We start from the raw sequence: 19,865 nt of genomic DNA, 5'->3' as shown, positions 1-19,865 counted from the left end.
AGTCTGGTAGACTGACAAACACTGGAGAGTTCGGTTGGGAAGATAGGCCTCTTTCACTTTATTTAACTGATCTTGGCCATGTGGAAGGAACTTCCTTTCCCGATAAAAATGCGCTCCGAACGTGGCTCTAGAGTTCTTTGCCTCAAAACCACGCGATTTAGAAGTCACAGAATCGGAAAGCTATCCCAGTTCTGGCAGACTGTTGCAAATAGTGAAGGTTAATGTATTATTGATAACTGAAATCTCTGTTGTGTGTATCTGTTGTTTAATAAAACATATGGAGACACGCTACAAACTTAATCACCAATATAATAATCATAAAAAAAATTCTGTGAAATGAGAGGTGAAAAGAACTACGTTTAATCGGCATTGTGTTGAGTTTAATTAAATTAATTGGCTTGAAAACTGCCAAATGACTCCATATATATCTTATTTTTTGCAAATAATTTTCGCTAATAACCAAATACAAAACAGACTGCGACACCACCTTCCCTAATTCTTCACTCGTTCCAAGGGCGTTCATGTGCTTCCTGTTATTTTAATGCCATACGTGCGATTGGTAGTACAGGAAGTCTAGTCATTAGATTTATCGACGTCCTCCTCGTGCAGTCACTCTGGTCACTGGTCCACGGTGCATTGCAGCTTCTCAGCCCGACGAGTGACAACATGCGTTAGTCGAATCCTGACCGTAAGTGCTCAAGGGGTTGAATGCAGCGCCGACCTGTTTTTCTGCTGCTTCGTACACGAAGCAAAAGTAGATGTTGCAAGTCTTGCACCATCTGTGATTTATACTCCATGATCATTCATCAGAAGATAAGTGCAGTAGTAATCTTACAGCATTTGGGAATAGCCTGCCCTTTCGGATATACCGTGAGAGACTGCCGAAGCAGGAATCGTGCGAGTGATTTTCCATCGGGTTCCCCAAGGTCCAGCATGGAGCCTTTACTTTGCAGATGAAAGACAGCTGTGTGCTTACGTAGCTTTTCAGTCTCTTGACTTATGGGATCACTAAGAGAAGTCTTGTTGCTTAACTTAGGATAGCTTCCTTCTGCAGACGGTTACCTTCTTGGTGGCACGTTCCCTTAGACTTGTCTGCATGCCGCTTAACGTATGCATTGTAAAAGTTTTTAATACAAATTCATGTTGAACACAGTAGCGTCGGCGTTGTAGAATATCACAACTGACTCAATGAGTGACCCACGCGACGAACTCCCCGAATGTAATCTGAGATTTCTGCTGGACTTGTTTCAAATCCCTGGCACGCAGTCATGTAAAGCATTCAGTTAAGTTTAGACAGTTTAATTTCATAAAACAAAATGTAATCTGTTGTAAATGAGATTTGGCGAGATTTTGCCACACAATTAACTCTCCATACCCGCTCCCGCCCTCCTCCTCCTCCCCCCCCTCCTCCTCCCCCCCCCTCCTCCTCCCCCCCCCCCTCCTCCTCCTCCTCCCCCCCCCCCCCCAATTTTGAGTTCACGTAATAAGGGACGCCCCCTAAGGTAAAGGGGAAGAAATTCACCTAGAAGTCATTCCATCAAATCACGGTTACCTATTCATCCCAGTTTGTATTAGATGTACATGTGACTCCTTTCTCATCATGACTCTCACTCCCATGTTGAAATGTGTACGGGTGTATCACCAGTGAGCCTAGGAATATGGTAAGTTATAGATCCGACATGATACTGGGCGTTTTCAATTTTTTTACGTGTCACCTGTTCCTGTCTTCTACCGTGACCCCACAATCGTCCCTAACAGGTACGTATGTACTACTCTAACAGCGTTTTTTGTACATATCGTATAGCATAACTCTGAATCACATGGAACAATGTCAACGAAACTTAGTACACACATAGATACACTATCTGGGAACAAATGCAGTAGAGCAAGGCACCCCGATCATCGCTTTTTGAGATATTGGGCGTGTGAGCCTGACTGTGAACCAGTTGTAGAATTTTCACGAAATTTAGTATGTACATGACTTGCTTTCTTCTTGGTTAGACACCAGTCGTATCAACTGGCAACGGGTCTATTATTGGAGGTGGATAACACATGAACGTAATCTAAAATTATATACGCGCACCATATGACCAATTAAAGGGAAGCAATTTTAATGATAAATATTTTCACTTGTGAGGAATTAAAACTGTGGTTTGTACCTGGTTTCAACCCCTTTCTCTCAGTTTTCCCGGCGGTGCGCTACGCTAGCAGTTCCTCTATCCGAGCACGCTCTAGGAACGCTCCAAGCTTGTGACACTGGCGTCAAGAGACATCACTAAACGAAAACTAATAAAACGGAGTAAACATTGCTTTTTTGTAGCATTTCTGCCATGAGCAGTACTGAGTGTATCGGCATGTAGCTTCCCGAAAGCCTAGAATGTGCTGCTTTATGAAGTGTTTCCCCGTTCTTGGAAACTTCGCCCTTTCAGTCATTCAATAAAAGCTCACTGAAACATTTTTCTGAATATTCATACATTTGCATCAATGGTTAGGTTATTTTGAAATAAGTTATTTTAAGTCTGTCTAGTAATAGCGCTCACTGACACACAGCAACGGCACATTTGAAACCTATTCATATGCCCCAATGTGGGCTGGAAACCATGACCTTCGATTTTCGGGTCAGAAACCACCACCTTTAAGAATCGTCTGGCAGCCTGAAGTTCTAAACTTGGTTCGTATCTGTACGGTGCTCATGAAGACACAGTTTTACGAAAATAGGGATTGCTCTTTTAAAAATACATAATTACAGTTTAATTTGTTCACAATTATGATACATCGTTCACTGTAGCAACTTCTTACCTTTTTTTGCAGCTCACTGATATAGAAAAAGATGGATGTGGATTGCATTTATTCGTTATAGAGTAGCGTTCCCTCATTTATAGCATTTATGGATTAAAAAAGAACTTTCAGTGTTGACTGGAATACACTCTGCATTATAAAGGTAATGGAGGAAACTATAGGGCACGAAAAGATATATGTAACTTGTACAGGGAGCAGACTGCAGTTCTAAGCGTCGGAGAACGTGAAAGGGAGCTATTAATTGAGATGGGAGACAGAATGGCAGCACTGCCTTATGATATTAAATCTGTAGATCAAGCAAGCAATAAAGGAAACCAGGAGGAAATGTAGAAACGGTGTTCACAGTTCATAGAGACGAAATAAAACCGTTGAGCTTTGCCGATGACATAGTAATTGTGTTCGAGACGGCGAAGGACGTGGAAAATCAGTTTAACGGAACGGTTAGTGTCTCGGAACGACGATATAACAAATCAACAAAAGTGAAACAATAGTATTACACCCGAATTAACTTCGGTGATACTGGGGGCATTAGATTAGATAGTGAGACACTGAAACTAGTGGGCGAGATTTTTTTAAATTCGGCAGCAGAGTAACTGATGATGGCAGACGTAATCTCCCTGTATAAAAGGATATGACCTGACTGACTGACTCATCACCGCTGAGCCCAAAACGCCAAGGATAGAAACTTGAAATTTGGAGAGAGTGTTGGTCTTATAATGTAAGCATCGTTGAGTTTTCGAAATTTCAGCCCTAAGAGGATAAAGTAGGGGATGAAAAGTTTTTTAAAAATGTTACTATTAAGACAATTTTGAAACTTGAACTGCAAAAAATGGACTTTGGTGTTACACTGTTTGCATGGTGTTGATTTACACATGATGAATGGGCATAACAACAAAAAAATCGATTAAATAGAAAAGTTGTGCAGAGCATAAAATCAACGCGAGGGAAATGCGGGCGCTAAGCTAGTTAGACTATAAAATGTTGCCTAACAGTAGCAAGAGAAGTGTTTTTAAAAAAGAGAATATATATTAACATAGATTTTCCATTGTTGAATTTTAACATGTTTTATGGGTTTTAAGTAGTATATAGTCTCTTGTGAAAGCATTTGTGTGAAGTGTATCCTTAAATGCAAGGAAACCTTTTGACATGTTGGGTTACAAAACAATGCTGACGACTACGTCGGTAGATGAGTAACTAACGAAGATGTATTGAAGTGAATGCGAGAGAGAGAAGTGTGGGACCAAAAATTGTAGAGTTACTCCGCTACTTGCATACAGTAAATGGATTGAAATGGATGTAGGTTGCAGTTGTTAAGCAGATTTGTACATACAAGATACACTAGCGTGTAGAGTATCATCAAAGCTGTCTTTCGACTGATTACTAGACTAGCCACAGTATTTGGCTAAGAGCAGAACTGTGTGGGCGATAACGCTTTAGGACAATCATTTAGGCTGATTTCCATTTCATCGTCAACGTCTAAACAACGATGGCTGATTAGTCGACTTCAAAACATAGATTTTAAATGATGAATTCATAGAATGACGTAAAATGCTAGAAACAAATACGTCTAATACTATATACAGTAATATATCCCACAACTTTTCATCTATAGACTGTCAGAATAACATTTTTGAGAGAAGTTACCCTGCACTCTATTGCGTATCCTACTTTTGGGAACTGTCTTTCAGAACGACGATATAGCTGTGCAGCTCAAATATTTAAGTGCTATTTTTTGCAGTGATGTTTCAGTGACTGAGCGTGTGATGGTGTGCAGATTATTCTTTCTAGTGCTATTTTATACTGTTGATTCAATACTTCATATTTGATTTCTCCATATTCACGCGTTCGATTCCCGGCCGGGTTGGGGATTTTTCTCTGCCCGGGGAGTGGGTGTTTGTGTTGTTCTCATCATCTCATCATCATCATCCTCATCATTCGTGACAGTGGCTAGAATGGACTGTGACAAAAATTGGACTGTGAAAAAATTGGGACTTAGTACGGGCGCTGATGACCACGTAGTTGAGCGTCCCAAAACCAATCATCATCCATATTTCCGTGTTGCTTGCGATACTTTTCAGCACGAAGGCATAAACTAAATGAACAAAGAAAGCCGTTAGTCCATACTGAGTTATAAGAACAGCCAGTGTCCCTACTATAGTTCGTTTAAAAGTATTGCCCCCACTCCTCTCCTATGGCCACATTTGACAAGTCACACATGTGTTGCATTAGTGTCATTATGTGACACGCTTCGGAAAGCTTCATTTAAATGACGAAAAAATACATTGGTGTCCAAAATTAAAGCAACAAACCGCTATTTCCCCATCCCGTGTCTAATTCACGATATAATCATACAAACTATAAACCAGGTGTCCGTACGATCGTGTTCTGCACGGAAGATGGGGTTCCAGTCAATGGACAGTAATGCCAACGATGACGTCAGGGCACCTATGAAACTAGACAATGTTTGCCGGGTAACCCCACATCCACAATCGCTGTTACACGGTCACAGAAGGTGTATTATGGCACAGAGAAGGCGCGTAGCAGACACTCTGTGGTGGAGGGCCATAGAAAGAAAGGAAACAAGACAGTCGCAAACTGATTTGGCCCGATTTCTTAATGTGAATCGTTCTTTAGTTTCTCGAATGTGGCGACGTTTTATAGAAACCGAAGCTGTATCCGGAAGACCAGGGCAGGGCCGACCACGTGGAGAGAGGACCGTTACACGGCAACAGGCATGTGAGCCAGCTGCATCCACTGGACGCAATGTATCGATGCAAACGGTGCGCAGAAGGCTTTATTGTGGGAGAGATGCTGTGTGTCTACCTCTGACGCGTCTTCACAGAAGGGAACGTTTAGAGTGGAGTCACCAACATGCCACCTGCACGCTGGAACACTGTGCCCATGTTATTTTCACAGATGAGACCCGATTTATTCTGAAGAGTGATTGTTGATGGTTCGCATCTAGAGGGAGGCAGTAACAATTCCGTCGCGTGTGAGGATGATGCTATTCCACGAGGACGGCAAGGAAATTTTTCGTTTTAACATTAGTGACTCTCCTCGCTAGAGAAGACGGGGTGTGAGCAGGGATTATGTTTACCACTCGAATCACTCTCGATGAAATTGTACGGGTAAATCGGTAAGGTTTAACTGCTGTCAGGCATCGTGACGAGATCTTGGGACCTCATTTGCGGTTGTTGTCACGTACTGTGGACTCAGACGTTGTATTGATGGACTGCAAAGCACGGATGGCTGAAACGGAAGATATTGCACACATGGCGTGGCCTGCCCGATCTCACGATTTGCATTCCATAGAACATGTCTGGGATGGACTAGGGAGAAGGCTTGCATCACGTCAGAATCCACCAACCACTCTCCAAGACTGCGAACAGCTCTGCAGGAAGAATGGGCGTTAGAGCCTCAACATAAGACCGATGACATCATCCGCAGCATGCCCTGTCGTTGTCAGGCGTGTATTGCTGCCAGAGGTGGTCACACCCCATACTGAGCACGTTAAACAGTTGTCGGAATAACGAACAACATTTTTGTCTGCCATTATGCGCGTTGCAGTTGTTTGCGTTCTGTATTCTTTACATTGGTTCTACTTTTCTATGACCTGTTTATACTGTTTTGTGTTAAAATAAACGAAACCTTGCTAAACTTACTTTGGTTCCTTTAATTTTGGACACCAGTGTAATTGATAGCGGTAAAACGAGTCTGCCAACATGTTGATCGATGTGTAGTTTAAGCCGTAAATAGAAATATTAAAAAAGGTAGGAAGATTTTTCTGTTTAGCATAAGTGACAAAAAGCAGATTTCAGAGTACTCGATGGCTCAACACAAAAGTTTTGTCTCAAGTACAGATAGTGTTGAGGATCAGTGGACAAAGTTAAAACCATCGTACAATATGTGTTAGATGAGTATGTGCCAAGCAAGATCGTAAGAGATGGAAAAGAGCCACCGTGGTACAAAAACCTAGTTAGAAAACTGCTGCGGAAGCAAAGGAAACTTCACAGCAAACATAAACATAGCCAAAGCCTTGCAGACAAACAAAAATTACGCGAAGCGAAATGTAGTGTGAGGAGGGCTATGCGAGAGGCGTTCAATGAATTGGAAAGTAAAGTTCTATGTACTGCCTTGGCAGAAAATCGTAAGAAATTTTGGTCTTATGTCAAAGCGGTAGGTGGATCAAAACAAAATGTGCAGACACTCTGTGACCAAAATGGTACTGATACAGAGGATGACAGACTAAAGGCCGAAATACTAAATGTCTTTTTCCAAAGCTGTCGCACAGATGACAAAATAGTAGATATCGAAATAGACGACAGAGGGATAGAAAAACAATTAAAATCACTCAAAAGAGGAAAGGCCGCTGGACCTGATGGGATACCAGTTCGATTTTACACAGAGTACGCGAAGGAACTTGCCCCCCTTCTTGCAGCTGTGTACCGTAGGTCTCTAGAAGAGCGTAGTGTTCCAAAGGATTGGAAAAGGGCACAGGTAAGCCCCGTTTTCAAGAAGGGACGCCGAACAGATGTGCAGAACTATAGACCATATCTAACGTCGATCAGTTGTAGAATTTTGGAACACGTATTGTGTTCGAGTATGACTTTTCTGGAGACTAGAAATCTTCTCTGTAGGGATCAGCATGGGTTTCGAAAAGGACGGTCGTGTGAAACCCAGCTCGCGCTATTCGTCCACGAGACTCAGTGGGCCATGACACGGGTTCACAAGTAGATGTCGTGTTTCTTGACTTCCGCAAGGCGTTCGATACAGTTCCCCACAGTCGTTTAATGAAGAAAGTAAGGGCATATGGACTATCAGACCAATTGTGTGATTGGATTGAAGAGTTCCTAGATAACAGAACGCAGCATGTCATTCTCAATGGAGAGAAGTCTTCCAAAGTAAGAGTGATTCCAGGTGTGCCGCAGGGGAGTGTCGTGGGACCGTTGCTATTCATAATATACATAGATGACCTGGTGGATGATACCGGAAGTTCACTGAGGCTTTTTGCGGATGATGCTGTGGTATATCGAGAGGTTGCAACAATGGAAAATTGTACTGACATGCAGGATGATCTGCAGCGAATTGACGCATGGTGCAGGGAATGGCAATTGAACCTCAATGTACACAAGTGTAATGTGCTGCGAATACATAGAAGGAAAGATCCCTTATCATTTAGCTACAATATAGCAGTTCAGCAGCTGCAAGCAGTTAATTCCATAAATTATCTGGGAGTACGCATTAGGGGTGATTTAAAATTGAATGATCATATAAAATTGATCGTCGGTAAAGCAGATGCCAGACTGAGATTCATTGGAAGAATACTAAGGAAATGCAATCCGAAAACAAAGGAAGTAGGTTACAGTACGCATGTTCGCCCACTGCTTGAATACTGCTCAGCAGTGTGGGATCGGTACCAGATAGGGCTGATAGAAGAGATAGAGAAGATCCAACGGAGAGCAGCGCGCTTCGTTACAGGATCATTTAGTAATCGCGAAAGCGTTACGGAGATAATAGATAAACTCCGGTGGAAGACTCTGCAGGAGAGACGCTCAGTAGCTCGGTACAGGCTTTTGTTGAAGTTTCGAGAACATACTTTCACCGAGGAGTCAAGCAGTATATTGCTCCCTCCTACGTATATCTCGCGAAGAGACCGTGAGGATAAAATCAGTGAGATTAGAGCCCACACAGAGGCATACCGACAATCTTTCTTTCCAGGAACAATACGAGACTGGAATAGAAGGGAGAACCGATAGAGGTACTCAAAGTACCCCCCGCCACACACCGTCAGGTGGCTTGCGTAGTATGGATGTAGATGTAGAACATCGATATTACTATGTTTCAAAGACTTCCGTATCGATATTGAGACGTCAGTGTAATATACTCTCAGCATCAGTATCGATTATCATCGAGCATCCGCAGTTGGCGATAAACAACAGTATTCAGTGCAGAATGTGGCGTCTAAGCGGTGTCTGGTCGTGGGTTTCGTCACACTGTGGCCGTAAGAGGTGTAGCGATGCGCAGGAGGCGTGGGCAGAGTGACGCGGAGTGGCGGCTGCGGCGTGGGGCGCTGGCCTGCGGCGTGACCTTGGCGGCGGCCGCAGCGCAGCACAGTACTTTCCCCGGGGAGCGAACGACCGATCTGCGGGCACGGCGACGTGCGCCTCGTACTGAGTGGCCGCGAGCCGCAATAAGGACGCTCGACACGCGTGTGCGCGTATTTGGCGTCCTCGACCGCGAGCACTGCGGCTGCGTCGCAGGACGCCGCCCCGCCCGTCTCTTTAATCCCTCGTTGCAGTTACTGGTTTTTAGCCTTGCCCGGCTACATCTACATGATCACTCGGCAATTTTTAAATAAGTGTGTGTTAGAGGGACTAAATCGCTCTGGGCGAGCTCTCGATTTCTCTTATTTTTATTGCGATGATAATTTCACCGTACGTAGGTGGAATCAAACAAAATATTTTGGCATTCGGAGGAGAAAGCTGGTGATTAAAATTTTCATGAGAAGATCCAGCCGCAACTAGAAACATCTTTGTTTTAATGATTACCACCCTACCTCACTTACCATGCCGTGACACTTGTTTCCTCTTTGGCGATAATACAAAACGAGTTGCCCGTTTCTTGAAGTTTTTCTTTGCCCTCGAACAGCCTTGCGTGATACGGATCATAACATACCGCAAAGCAATCTACTTATACATGGTTGCTCTGCAATTCACACTTAAGTTCCTGGCAGAGGGTTCATCGAACCATTTTCATACTGAAACTGAAACTGTTTCATATCAGCGCACACTCCGCTGCAGAGTGAAAATCTCATTCTGGCGTTTTCATGCTACTTCTCTATCGTTCCACCCTCGAATGGCGCGTGGGAAAGAGGAACACCTACATCTTTCCGTTCAAGCTCTGATTTCTCTTATTTTATTATGATGATCGTTTCTCTCTACGTAGGTGGGTGTCAACAAAATATTTTCGCATTCGGAAGAGAAAGATGGTGATTAAAATACTGCAGAAGAGGGCGGCCAAGCGTAGTCAGTCTCCGTAGTTGACTTGTTGCGTCTTCTGAACTACTAAAATCCCAATCCCGATTCATTAAGGAATCGAACTCCCGTGTATAAAACGTCGTATCTCCCTATTGTCGCGTAATTTTGCAGATATATGCAGTGGTATGTGTGAATACTGTCTGCAAAATTGCAAAATGCGTTGCGAATGCAGACAGCAGTAAAAAAAAAAAAAAAAAAAAAAAAAGGAAAAATTAAAACCTCATGTCTCATGCTATAGTTTCACTACATGAACAGCGAAAACGTAGCAAGCGACAAATGTTGTTTCGTTATTACAGATCTGAAACTATGTGTGTGTGGAGTTTGCCTCAAGTCGCTGTGTGCTTTTATTCCCAAATACTGGATAAATATAGAATCGATAATTCGTGCGACGAGAGTTAAACTTGCCTCAAGTCACATACGCAGCTTCCAACTTTAATACTTGAGTTATTGTGACAAGCCTTTAACATCACGTTATAGCTCTTAACGAAGATATAATGACACCATTTCAAATTTTTAAATTAGGTAAATAGTTGTAAGAACTATGGAAAATAAAACGTTCGTTCCTCCTGGAAGCCGACAGACAGGCAACCTGTAATCGAGACTATGTTCTGGATTAACCATTTAACAATAAAAATGTTCTCTTAATAACATACAGCCTTTGGTTCGGCTTCCGCGCACCATTATCCACGAGATGGCTGTAGTTTAAATTGTTTTTTATTGTGACCTCTATGTACCTAGTTAAACCAACAGCCTTTAAGCTTGTTTGTTTTTATTGGGCAACCAAAATTTATCATGAAACTGAAATTTGAAGGAATGTTTATAGTACTCATTCGGCAGACTTCTCACTATTTATTGTTATAGGTCTGCTGCGGCTTTCTACACCATTATAATGTCTCATCATTTTGTAATTGGTTTTTATCTTCTGACGACTTCATTAGACATCATCTACTGACAATCCTAAGAGAGCTACCCAATTTGTCACTTAAATTTTTTTATGTAGATGAAGAACAGGAAAGGGCCTAAAACATTTCCTTCTGTTTCACTGGATGACATCCCGTCGATTGCTGAGAATTGTGGCCTTTCTGACAGGAAGTCACGAATCCAGTCGCTCAACTGAGACGGCACTCAGAGGGCACGAAATTGGATTAGAAGCTGCTTGTGAGGAAAGGTGTCAAAACTCAGAAATACAAGTTCAACTTGACATTCCATGTCGATAGTTCTCATTGTACATCGCAAAACGTATTGCGCCAACACTCGAATTGACGGGTCCAGATTATTAATTGAGTCTGTCGTGAGCGATTTCCTCACTTCCATAACTTGCCACGAGGAGATAATTTTAGCTAGGCAATGTATCTTATATTTTCTCACCCAACGTTATGCGTTAAGCGGCAACGAAGCAACACCTTGCGCTCGCTGCAACGCACTACTGACGATGTCCCACTTCCTAATACACTGTGTTTATTAACCCCATTATGTTTTAATATGTTTGTCACCTTATCTGTCCGAAATTTTAGCAGACACAGAACCTGTTATACGTGTTGCACCCTTCACTTGCCGTAGAAACGTAGCGAACGAAATCAAATTTTCTGTCGTGGATATCGGCTGTCTTAGAAACTCTTACCGAACAACGTCTTAAAAGGCTGGGTCGTCGTAATTGTTCATTTCACCTCTGGTCTATGTATATTGCTTTTTTGCTTTGTAATTAGCGTTCCTTAGTCCTTCTAGTTTTATCTTCTAAGGCCCTTGAGGTTCTGTGTGTTACCGAACTTCGAGCCACAGAGAGATTACATAGAAAATTGCCCTTTTTTATGTTATTTGGGTGCTTATGACCTCAGTTGGCTTTGCACTACAAACATTTATTTTGAAACAAAGGAACTTCCCGTGGGTCCATCTGGTGTCGAGACTGAAGACAACAAACAGAAAGCAGATATTTAATTCCGCTTTTGAAAATGTATTTACGCAAAAAGATAATGCCATACCAATGCTCGGCCTCCGCCTATACTCACAAGAGACAGGCATCGATATTAGCAACCCCAGATTGAAAAACGAGTTTTCACACTCGACACACTGAACACACAAACTGTTACACGCAGAATCAGTTCACAAAATTAGCCATAACACTATAGACAGAAAACACTACATGCCCATTCCATTGACAAACATAGAACGTCTTACGATGCTTTAATCACTTCCAGAAATCACATGCAGTTGTTTTAATGGAAGAGTTAAAAATCTTAGCGCGACACACAGTCAGGAGAAAAAGCTTCAGTGACAAGGCATAGAGTGAATCGATCAATTTTTTCTAAATGTTTCTCCAGAATATAATCACTGCAGTAAATCCATAAATAAGTTATAGGGCTGGTTTTGATTGAGCTTCCGCTACCTGAGAGGGACCTCATGAAAAACGAGCGATCATAGGACAGTGGAACTTCGTGGAAACATTCGTGAGGACAAGCGGTAGAGAAATAATGAAGAAACCATTGAAAAAAAATTAATTTCCACATTGTAGGGTAACATGTGTTAACTGAGAACCACGTTTACATTCCACGTTACAATCGTTGCACACAGTGATGAACATCTGCATCACAACAGCCTGGAACCGCACTATAAAGTGCTCTGGTGCTGCGCGAAACATCTCAGGTGGGATTTTGATTATCTCCCGCGCCGTGGTCATCTTCATCCTCCAACAAATGTTAGTGTCCCGTTTATAAACTTTGTCTGTCACGTAACCTCATAGCCAGATATCACACGGGTTCAAATCTGGTGACCTTCATGGCCAGACTGTTTAGAACATTTGGCCAATGATTCGCTTTTCTCCAAATGTGCTATGGAGTAACAGAGTGACATCACGAGCAGTGTGAGGTGGAGCTCCATTGTGCATCAAAACAGTTTTAATTGATGCCGTTTACGCTGCATGTCCTCCTTCCTTGAGGTTAAAGTTCCCTACTAGTATCGGCGCCTAACGGCAAGTCATAACATTAACGCTATTAACAACGCATATCCCGCAGCGCACAGTCTGAACATCAGTGCTGTAAGGTTTGATACCCATTCGGTAATTAGTTTTCGTTTACATTGGTTCAAGTGGTTTAATTACAACTACACTGTACATTCAGCTGCTCATACTTCTCAGTATTTGCAAGACAATTGTAAAAAAGTACAAAGAATAATTGTTCTTTAGAATGGTCACTGTTGTTTAAATACAAATGTAATCCACTGAAATTGAACATCTATGACTTTATTCAATCTCTTTTGGGCTGTAATACTGCCGCAATATCTTTGTACCCTGCCATTTTTACGTAAAGCGAACTGTGTATAATAGCTAGCATACATCTGAATTTCTACGTAGTGAAGAAGGCACAATACGTGTAAGTAGATTTAAAAAATTCTATTTCCTAACATTAGCTTATAATAATGCCGTGATTTATTTTTTCCGATTGCAAAAAAACCATAAAATGACAATTATGCGCTCGCGCGCCGCGTTACAACGTATTACTTAATGTAAACTCCCAGACCATTTGAAAATGGGAGTGAATTTCTGAAACGTATTGTCCTGGGCATGAAGAAAACGTAACTGGTATAGTACTATTTAAATCATTATCGATATAGCTGTAGGCTCTTTAAAAGCATCGTTTGTAACGGATGAAATTAAAATTTGTTTTAATTAAAACAAACAAGAGACCAGTCCCTAACCAATTTCAGGTTCGGTTTTAAATCCAATACGCCGCGGAATTAGCTCGATTCCTAGCTCATATTTATCGAGAATCCTTTGCGCTGCGAATAGTTCTGTGTGACTGAAAAAGAACGCAGACTACTCCAGGTAACACAGTGGGAAAAATATCGCATGTACAGAAAGATAATCGTTCATCTGTTGCAGGATCGCAGACCACATTCTAAGCTCAGAGGTTAACCACAGATGCAGGAAAAATGACTCTAATAGACACACTGTTTGGCCGGTTTGTGTACGCCCTTCCCAAACAACATATGCAGGTGAAGAGAGAGATTACATCTTACATATCAGAAAGACGTCAGACACAGAATCAAATCGTCGTGTGTTAACCAAGCTACGATCATACCGATCATGTGGAGTATCTTCGTAAATTTGCGATGGGCTCGAGGAGTATTCGACTGACAGAAACCAATACGTTACACTGGACCGCGAATGTTCCACAGAAACGAACGTATCATCGGTTATGCCAGTTGGGAGTACATAGTGTTTTTGTTGAAACCTGGAAGAAGATCCAAACAACTTCAACAACTGTTTTATGGTATGGGTTAAAACGTTGTTGCCGGCCGTTGTAGCCGAGCGATTCTTGGCGCTTCAGTCTGGAACCGCGCGACCGCTACGGTCGCAGCTACGAATCCTGCCTCGGGCATGGATGTGTGTGATGTCCTTAGGTTAGTTAGGTTTAAGTAGTTCTAAGTTCTGGGGGACTGATGACGTCAGATGTTAAGTCCCGTAGTGCTCAGAGCCATTTGAACCTAAACTTTGTTTCCGTATACCGTATCATCACGTGAAGATTAAGGCCTCGACATTCCTGCCGAAGTGCTGTACTGCGAACAATTTGCGCGACGTGTTGCATTGCAGGTTATCAGAGAAAGGTTCATGGTGAGCCCATACTCATTCTCATACCGCTACGCTCTTCAAACCGTTTTAGTAAGTAGCTCAAATCTCGCTTAAGTACGCGAGATAGGTGTAAAATGCCCACTACTCCACCTCAAATGAAACAAAATAGTCTATTGTAATCTAACTGCATTCTGAAGGTTACCAAGATTCGAACGCTGGGAAATGTACAGCACTAATGTAAAAGCCTTAACCACTCCACCCGTTCCCTTCAGGTAATCGTAAAAGGGGGAAAAATACATAGTTGGCTCACTTAGTACAAAGTTACACAAATAGTACACCTTTTCCACGGGCGAAAATGCAATTTAACTTCAATTACACTTAACTAAATCTCTTTCATTAAACACTATGCCTAACTAGCCAAGATACGAGATATCTGCCTATTGTCCCCTGACACTACACCCCCCCCCCCCCCCCACACACACACACACAAACTGCAACACTTGCCTAGAAAGACCAAAAATAAATAATTAGTGACTGGACATGTAAAGGCGTACTGTTCCCGGTTATCAGATTTTCCATTGTTTTCCTAAGTTTTGTTCCAAAACTCACTTCAGTGGCCCATGCAAATGATAACGTCTGATGCATGAGACAGTTAAGTTGATCACCTTCGGTAGAGGGCCCACGTGCCAACACTGGATTTCACCGTTTCCTCCTTTCCTTCTTTTCATGCTCTTTCGTAACAACATAAAATAACACTCGTCAGTCTTCTACGCTATTCAGAAAAACATTTTGTTTTTCCTTGAAGTCGGCAGAAGGCAACGTAACTTCCTCAGTTGTTCAAATGGTTCAAATGGCTCTGAGCACTATGGGACTTAACATCTGTGGTCATCAGTCCCCTAGGACTTAGAACTACTTAAACCTAACTAACCTAAGGACATCACACACGTCCATGCCCGAGGCAGGATTCGAACCTGCGACCGTAGCAGTCACGCGGTTCCGGACTGAGCGCCTGAACCGCTAGACCACCGCGGCCGGCTCCTCAGTTGTTACGCGGGGCGTTCAATAAGTAATGCATCACATTATTTTCTCAGCCCGTTTCCGTTGAAAAAATGCGAAATTTGCTGTGGGACATCGTGGAATAGTCCCACTTCAGCCCCCATAATTTCACGAACTTCGATAGTGACTGAGCTATACGTAGCCTTCAAAATGGCGTCCGTAACGGAGGTGCGTTCCAAGGAGGGAGTTGTCATTAGGGAAACCAGAGCATCGTAGATACTTACAGAATTATTTATTTCTGATTTCTGCTACCAGTCAATTTTTATTTTATGTTCAATTTAACGTAATACAAGGCGTTTCGAACATGTTCTGTTCATCTTCAGACGTTTGTACATACATACAGAGAAATGTCACTGTCTTGAACGAACTGTGACAAACCCGAACAGGGGACTGACGTACTGGGACCTGCGTTGATACCATGAAGTAGTGCACTGATAATGGCTAGGCATTAGCCGAAAAGATTTGCCTAATAAAACAGTAAAGAAAAGGACGATTGATTGCTGCGCTCTATCATTTGAAACTGTCTATATGCTTTCTTACGAGCCCTAACTTCTTTTATCTTGTCTTTTCTGTCTTTAGAAAGATGTATGTTCATGACAGTCGTATCGTTTCGCTGTCTGCTACAAATTCTTCTCTAAAGTTTCTCATTAGTGTTTCGCGAAAAGAAACTCTTTTTTCCCCTCTAGAAATTCCCATTTGAGTTCGTGTAGTATTTTCGTAATACCCATCTATTGCTCTAACTTGTCGGTAACAGATCTAGCAGCAAATTTTGAATTGCTTTGATATCTTCCATCAATTCAAAGTGGCGGGGATCCCAAACGCACCAGTGTTAGAATTTCTCGTACAAGTGTTCTGTACGCAGTCTCCTTTTTAGCTGAACTAGAATTCTCCCAACGAACCGAAGTCTACCAGTCGCCTTCCCTATAACCAACCTTACGTACTCGTTCCATTTCACATCGCTTTTCAACGTGACGCCTACATGATTAATCGACGTGACTGCAAGCAGTACACCACTAATAGTGTGTCATGATTTCTTTGATGATGTGTTATGGTTTGTTGACAGCTTCTATGTGCTCGTTATTGCTCACATAAAACTGGTGTAATCATAAGATGTACTAGGTGCGTGATCTGTTTCTGACTGGATGGTATGTATACCAAACTTCAGTAAAATAAAAATAAAGGGAAATCACACAAGGGGAAATAAGTTGCTGTATGGAAATGTACAGTGAGACGTGCGAGGAATATTACAAGGATTAATTGGCTTATCTTGGAAGTGTAAGTAAAATAATTAGGTTTCTTAAGTTATACTGCACCAAAAATAGAGTTACAATGTTTGATGTTTGAATGATACTGCATACAAGAAAACTGTTCAGTTACCTTGCCGTTACTGATACGTTAAGTATTTTTTTTCCTAGTGCAATATGTGTTAATTTAAGACGGTACGCCGGCCGAAGTGGCCGTGCGGTTAAAGGCGCTGCAGTCTGGAACCGCAAGGCCGCTGCGGTCGCAGGTTCGAGTCCTGCCTCGGGCATGGATGTTTGTGATGTCCTTAGGTTAGTTAGGTTTAACTAGTTCTAAGTTCTAGGGGACTAATGACCTCAGCAGTTGAGTCCCATAGTGCTCAGAGCCATTTGAACCATTTTTAAGACGGTACATTAGTAATTTATGCCTGGAGTTTCATACCTTGCGAAGTTTTACAGCCGGCCGGATTGGCCGTGCGGTTCTAGGCGCTACAGTCTGGAGCCGAGCGACCGCTACGGTCGCAGGTTCGAATCCCGCCTCAGGCATGGATGTGTGTGACGTCCTTAGGTTAGTTAGGTTTAATTAGTTCTAAGTTTTAGGCGACTGATGACCTCAGAAGTTAAGTCGCATAGTGCTCAGAGCCATTTTTTTATGTTTTACATCAACGTTCAATCGATAGACCTAGAAATGCACTTAGTTGGACAGTTCTTCAGAAAGCAACAGTTGTCGCATCTAGAACAACTTTCACTTCACTTGATTGTTGTACATCGAAATTAAAAAGCTTTGTTCAAACTGTTTTAAAAGGGCTTTCCATGCTACTGTATTTCTTTTCAGTTCTAACTGGGCAGCATCATGGCAAGAAGAACAACAAATTATTCCATGCCTAGCGATTATCTTTCAGCTTCTCTGTTTTATGTATTTTTTATTGGTTTTTGGTATTTTTTGTTGCGCAACGGTTTTCATATTTTGAAACAATGAGTACAGCCAAGAAATCGAAGAACCGTACTTATCGTGAAGTTACTTGCCATGATGATAAAATATTTAAAGAGCTGAACGCCTATCCGGCTCTAAAGCTATGCGAACTTTTTTGACGTACTGTGTGCATAGTAAAGTTAGTATCACAATCTCTCTTCTTCTTTCTCCTCCTCCCCCCCTCCCTCTCCCGAACCGTTTGTTTGTTCTTTTCGAACAACATGGCTCAGTGAGGAATAAACCGAACTGAAATTAGAGAGGAACGCTTGCAGCCGTACGGATGTCCTAAGGCGAATGCTGGAATGGTTTATTTGAGAACTACACCGTGACTTCCTTGCTCTACATGAGCCTGTCCTGCAATTATGATGTTATCTTCGGCATGTTCCAGTCCTACTCCTCAGTTTTCTGCATTCTAGATCCGACATGAACATTATCGACGTTTCTTATACTCCAGTTTCCAATTAAAGTAGAATTTAACTGCTGGACATGTTACATATAGCGCAAATGTTGTTTGGTAATTGTTGTATCGTGTGTATCTAAGAAGGCCAATGAAACAAGAGCACTAGATGGCTATATTATGTGGCTGTGCCGGAGAATAACCATGCAGAAAAACAAATAACAGGCTGCCATACCATGATGAAAGTGTAAGGTGAGTTTATTCATTGTATCTTGAAACGTCATTTTATTCATAAGCGTAAGAAAGTAACTTACCGACGACCGAATTTAGCATAGTTTCTTTTAGTCGAATTTTTCTTCATGAATGTGTCACTAATTGCAGACTGGAAATGGGAAACGATTAAAGTGCCAAATGCCAGAGTGTAAGAAAACTAGAAGAAACCCAAGACAGATTAACATTACACATAATTTTATGCGAAGGAATGCAAATTATTATTGTTTCACATTGATTTTAACACCTGACAGAAAAAGTGTTACAGAAGTGTAATAAGTTCAGAATTTTTTTAAAAAATATGAAGATATAGGTAAATATGTGTCATACATCACATCCAAAGGAACACTGAATGTGCACAGTACTAACTCACCTGCTTGTAAACACTAACAAAGAAAACAATACTGACGTCAATGACAGAACGAGAAGTACGATTCCCTGTATTTAATTTCAGGAAATTTGACCACGGCTAATACGTCATTTTTCAGCACTTAATTTGTTGGTCAATGGAAGGCGAGAAATATTTCCTTGGATGGGATTATCAAGCAGTTAGAACCCCAGAATTACACGTCATTTGGTTTTATTTCATTATACTGCACAACATCCAGTTAAATTCTAATGACTGCAACTTAAAGAACGCTGTGATCATTCTTTCTGAACCACAGACCTCCCTTTCTCTGTTACATATAACTTTCCTTGAATTCTTAGCTAAGTTTATGTTTCCAGTCTTGCCTTTCATTTCAACCAAAATGCACTGTATACGAAAGATTCACATCGAAAATAACTGAAATGAAGGAAAATTTGTTGTTATTCATTGCTTGTAAGAAAGCGAGCGAGATACGTGTTGTTAACGTTTGTTACCGCGGTGAGACTACCTCAGCACGTTCATCGCTCTTCTTGGCACGAAGAAAAAGAATTTACACGCTGCTACATCCAGTGGAGACATTTCGAAGTACAGAGAGTCTTCTCTGATGCTTTCAACCTATCTCAAGCTATTAGCCATTGCATATTCATGTGTTTACATAAAAAGGAGAAAATATCCAATTTTGGCACTTTCTGCGTTCCCCATTTCTACGCTGCAGTTCTGTTCGTAGTGATTGGTCACAGCACGTCCGTGTCAGCTGACTTGGAGAGAGAAGAAACTCATAGTCTGTGTGCAGCTTCCAGCAACATCCTTCGTATGCAGTAAATCGAAAATTTCAGGGGCTTAAAACAATAGATCGCTGTGTGCTCTGACGTTGCCGCTTTCGAGCCTCACGTAATTCACGCACGTCAGCTATAAATTTGCTTCCAGGAGTTAAATATCCGATCCCTAGTAAACAGATTATAACAAATACTTTAAAGATAAAGAAAAGACAGGTTTTAAAAGTGGAACTTGATTAAATCTTGATTGTGCGAGAGGTAGCGGCCGGCTGGTTTGTAGAAGTGCGAACGATAACAAAATTCCATAGAAAACTGCTACCATATGAGGTGTTAGAAAAACGAAAAATTTTCGACGAAACTTTGGAGGAGCAACATCAGGCATCTC

At 41.8% G+C, this 19,865-nt stretch overlaps 1 protein-coding gene across 1 annotated transcript in view; it reads left to right on the top strand.

The window, feature by feature from the left end:
- LOC126474571 (tRNA dimethylallyltransferase-like) overlaps nt 1-19,865 on the top strand; it is a 627,506-nt gene that overhangs the window by 89,993 nt on the left and 517,648 nt on the right. The window lies entirely within an intron of this gene.

This window comes from Schistocerca serialis, chromosome 4 (assembly GCF_023864345.2).
Source record: "Schistocerca serialis cubense isolate TAMUIC-IGC-003099 chromosome 4, iqSchSeri2.2, whole genome shotgun sequence".
NCBI lineage: Eukaryota > Metazoa > Arthropoda > Insecta > Orthoptera > Acrididae > Schistocerca > Schistocerca serialis.
Note: the sequence above shows the minus strand (reverse complement) of the source record. Positions and strands in the feature narration are given on the sequence as shown.